Source organism: Labrus bergylta, chromosome 12 (assembly GCF_963930695.1).
Source record: "Labrus bergylta chromosome 12, fLabBer1.1, whole genome shotgun sequence".
In the NCBI taxonomy this organism is placed as follows: Eukaryota; Metazoa; Chordata; class Actinopteri; order Labriformes; family Labridae; genus Labrus; species Labrus bergylta.
Window position 1 is genome coordinate 19,963,128 of NC_089206.1, and position 5,000 is coordinate 19,968,127.

The following is a 5,000-nucleotide window of genomic DNA, read 5'->3' on the forward strand; positions in this document are numbered from 1 at the left end:
GAGCGTCAGTGATGTCATCAGACACTATTCACAGAGTGATAAACTATTAATAAAGAACATTTCAAACAGAAAGAGGAAGCTAACGCTGCGAGCTGACAGCAGATCACAGCGAGTACAGGAGAGTTATAAAACGAGGATCTGAGAGGCTGGTGAGCAGATACAGGAGAGCAGGTACAGGAGAGTAGGTACAGGTGAGCAGGTACAGGAGAGCAGGTACAGGTGAGCAGGTACAGGAGAGCAGGAACAGGAGAGCAGGTACAGGAGAGCAGGTACAGGTGAGTAGGTACAGGTGAGTAGGTACAGGAGAGCAGGTACAGGGGAGTAGGTACAGGTGAGTAGGTACAGGAGAGCAGGTACAGGAGAGCAGGTACAGGTGAGTAGGTACAGGTGAGTAGGTACAGGAGAGCAGGTACAGGTGAGTAGGTACAGGTGAGTAGGTACAGGAGAGCAGGTACAGGAGAGCAGGTACAGGAGAGCAGGTACAGGTGAATAGGTACAGGAGAGCAGGTACAGGTGAGTCGGTACAGGAGAGCAGGTACAGGTGAGCAGGTACAGGAGAGCATCCACTGAGAGAGCAGGTACAGGTGAGCAGGTACAGGAGAGCATCCACTGAGAGAGCAGTTACAGGTGAGCAGGTACAGGAGAGCAGGTACAGGTGACCGCTGAGTCTTTATGACTTTATTAATGGATTGTTTTTACGAAAGAGAGAAACAGGAAATGTGAAGTGAAGACTCATCTTCATGTCATCTCTCCCCCCTCGGTCCTCCTCACCCAAACTACCCCCCCCCCCCCCCCCCCCCACACACACACACACACACACACACACACACACACACACACACACACACACACACACACACACACTGAAGCGCTCATCCCGCTCACAGAAACAAGAGAAATCAAACATGCATGATAAAAACAAACCCCTGCTGTTTGAGCTACTCTTTAAACCCCTCACCCATCCTCACCCACCTCCCCCCTGTAATTTCCTGCACCTGAATGGTCCACATGATTGTACGCTGTGAGGAGGAAACAGCGAGGCCGCGGCCCCTGAACACAGCACGACCCACAATCATAACTGAATATAATAACACAAAAACACACACACACACACACACACACACACACACACAAGGCTACTAACAAGCAACTGTAATAACCCTTTTAAACTGTGTGTGCTAGGCTTTTAAGCCACAAAGGAGCAGGTGTTAAACCTACACACACTCTCACACACACACACACACACACACACACACACACACACACACACACAGACCACACCCCCCCCCACCCTCTCTCTCTGCAGCTTTCAGATGCTTTTTAGACACAATGGAGCCATTAGCTTTGATTACTGGACTCTGCTTTTTTACATCACAGGTCTCGCCCTTTATGCCTCTCTCTGCCTCGCTTCCTCCCTCCTTGTACACCCCCCCCCGTCCCCCATCCCCCATCCCCCCTCCCCTCCTTGCCCCGGCACTTAGCAGCTTTGCTGCGTCTCTGTAGTGAAGTTGGCAGCGGCTCAGTGGAACTGTGTCTCTGGCAGTCCCTCTTTCCTGCTAATAGACTCGAATGAAAGGAGGAGAGAGAGAGAGGGGCGAGAGGACGAGCGCGGGATGAGAGGAGGATGAAGCACGCTGTTGTTTTTGTTGTTGTTAAGGTCTTTTTTTTCATTCATTCATTAGAGTGTGGAGGGTTTGACCGGAGGTACAGGTGCAGGAAAAAGCTCCTCCCATCCGGAGTGTGTCCGCCTGTTTCTCTGTGTGTGTGTGTGTGTGTGTGTGTGTGTGTGTGTGTCTGTGTGTGTCTGTGTGTGTGTGTGTCTGTGTCTGTGTCTTAAAACAGTTGATGAAGCGCTGAGTGTGGAAGTTGAGCAACAAGCAGCCGCGTTGTGTCGGCTGAAGGAGCAGCCGTCGAGTGTTCAGTCAAGAGTTTTCTGTGTGTGTGTGTGTGTGTGTGTGTGTGTGTGTGTGTGTGTGCTCCTCTTTGTTCAGTTCAAAGTCTGCTTCCTCACGTTTGATCAGAGTGCTGGCAGAGTATCAGAACTGTAATAAAGTACAGTGTGCACATCGTTACTCTTAAAAGCCAGAAAATGTAAAAAAAGGTTTTTGATATTTATGTGTATGAAGCTGTTCTTTATGATATATATTTAAATGTTTGTATTTATGTTTATGAAGCTGTTCTTTATGATATATATTTAAATGTTTGTATTTATGTTTATGAAGCTGTTCTTTATGATATATATTTAAATGTTTGTATTTATGTTTATGAAGCTGTTCTTTATGATATATATTTAAATGTATGTATTTATGTTTATGAAGCTGTTCTTTATGATATATATTTAAATGTATGTATTTATGTGTATGAAGCTGTTCTTTATGATATATATTTAAATGTTTGTATTTAAGTGTATTAAGCTGTTCTTTATGATATATCTTTAAATGTGATGAGTTCATGACTATAAAAAATTCAAACCCACTGTCACATGTTAGCTCTGTGTGTTGACCTCCTAACATCTCAGGTTTGAATCTAAAGGTTTCATCTTTCACTCTTCTTCACGGCCTCGGTAAGAGGAGCTTTAAACACAGCTACAGTGTGTGTGTGTGTATGTGTGTGTGTGTGTGTGTGTGTGTGTGTGTGTGTCTGTTTGTGTGTACATGTGTGAACGTGTGTGTGTCTTTTCTCCTGCATGAAAAGACGACTGTATATATTACTCTCTCTCGTTTTCATCCTTACACTGACAGTCATCTGATGAATCAAACCTGGACTGAAAAGGGCCCCTATTGCTTTCATGTTTGCGTAACCATAGTTACGCACATTTAAATAGGTAAGCACATCTGAGTTCTCCTTTCTTTCCGTCCTTTTTCTCAATTCCAGCTCATTAAATCTGTATGAAAACAAAGTCAGGATCCAGATGCAGCCGACCGCCGTTCACCTGCTTTCTATCCTCTCTCTCAAAGACGGGTTCTCCACCTGGATGTGTCTTATTTTGAAGGGGACAGGTTCTCTGCCTGGATGTATTTTATTTTGAAGGGGACAGGTTCTCTACCTGGACGTGTTTTATTTTGAAGGGGACAGGTTCTCTGCCTGGATGTGTTTTAATTTGAAGGGGGAAGGTTCTCTACCTGGACATGTTTTATTTTGAAGGGGGCAGGTTCTCTACCTGAACGTGTTTTATTTTGAAGGGGGCAGGTTCTCTTCCTGGACATGTTTTATTTTGAAGGAGGGCAGGTTCTCTTCGTGGACATGTTTTATTTTAAAGGAGGGCAGGTTCTCTACCTGGACGTGTTTTATTTTGAAGGGGACAAGTTCTCTTCCTGGATGTGTTTTAATTTGAAGAGGGAAGGTTCTCTACCTGGACATGTTTTATTTTGAAGGGGGCAGGTTCTCTACCTGAACGTGTTTTATTTTGAAGGGGGCAGGTTCTCTTCCTGGATGTGTTTTAATTTGAAGGAGGGCAGGTTCTCTTCATGGATGTGTTTTATTTTGAAGGGGGGTGTGGGGTACTAGAAACATCTCTGTAGAGCAGCAGAGTGAAAGGAGAGGGAGGAGGTGTGTCCGCCGAGCGTGGAGGTTTAACTGGTGTGAAATGTGACGAAGCAGCAGAAGAAGAAGAAGAAAAAGGAGGAGGAGGATGAAGACACGGCTCGTCCCTACAGGCTGCGTCCTACATTATCAATTATGTCGCTCTTTGTGTGCAGGGGGGGCGCGCTACTCTGCATTCTGACAGCTCTATGTAAATGTCTTCCTGGGGGCGATGACTTCAGAGAGAAGGTCACCCTTCGTCCCCCGGTGCACATAAATGACTCTTTTATTCATTCTCAGGTTTACAAGAGGGGAGGAGGGGAGGAGGAGGTAAAGGTGGGGGGAGGGAGACGGGAAACCGACGACCAGCGCTGACTTCTCCAAAAAACTACCTGCAGTGGCCAATTAGAGGCGCTGCAGAGTTCCCTCAACAGGCCGACCACGCCATGCAGCCTCCATGTTGGATCAGCGCACGGTGCGGCCGTCCACAGTTTCACTTTAATAATTCACAGTAGGCGGGGCAGGGGGAGGGGAGGGAGGAGGCGGTGGGGGAGGGGAGACAGTCAGATCGTGTGTGTGCATGCAGGATGTGTGCTGACTGTGTTAGGATGTGTCCACTTATTGGTTTGTTGACCATATTTAGAGGAGAGGGAGGAGCCAGAGAGGAGTGAGGGGTTAACAAACGCTAAGTTATCATAGCTTAACAGTCGGTATGTGTGGTTAATTCATTAACTGCTAATGAGCTCGTTAACCACAGAGTGAGATCCTGTGGAGCTGAAAACGCTCAGACAAGATGTGATTCTCATCCCGCCAGCCCCCCATCTTCTTCCCACAAATAAATCTAACTAGCTAACAGTTCAGGTTTGTTTCTCACAGACTCTGATTAGCTGCTAATTGTTGCTAACATGTAAATAAATAAAGTTCTAATGTGACTGGTTGTGGAGCTCAGACTTGTTGGACGGTCTGTTAGTCCAATAATGCTCACAGAGAGACAGATTATTAGTCTGATATTTACATGAACAAATCTCCAAAAGACTCCAACAGCACAAACACGGCCCAGAGGTCAAAGGTCAGGGACTGAACTAACTGAGGTGACACCTAACAGACCGCTAGCAGCTCCCACTTGTCAGTCAAAGAGACCACGCCCCCTAATTCTACATCCCATTAAGCCTTAATAATGTAGAATAAGAGCTGTATAAACATTCAGCCCGAACAGCTAAAGAGAGAAATGAGCTCCAGAGACCCAAACTGTTTTTATACCAGGATGTAAACATGTTTATTTTAACATGGGGCTCTATGGGGACTGACTCACCGCAGGAGACAGACTCTAGTGGATACTGGAGGAACTGCAGCTGTAATGTTGGACATTTTAACATGGTTGCTTCTTGGTGTAAACAGATGTTTCTGTTTCATTACAAATCATTTCAAATAAACAGGAAGTTGTTTTTGCAGGTATCAGACAGATGGGGGGTGGAGTG

At 46.0% G+C, this 5,000-nt stretch overlaps 1 protein-coding gene across 2 annotated transcripts in view; it reads right to left on the reverse strand.

Moving 5' to 3' along the window:
• LOC136181035 (myelin transcription factor 1-like) overlaps positions 1-5,000 on the reverse strand; it is a 68,951-nt gene that overhangs the window by 4,669 nt on the left and 59,282 nt on the right. The gene's annotated exons all lie outside the window — the stretch shown is intronic.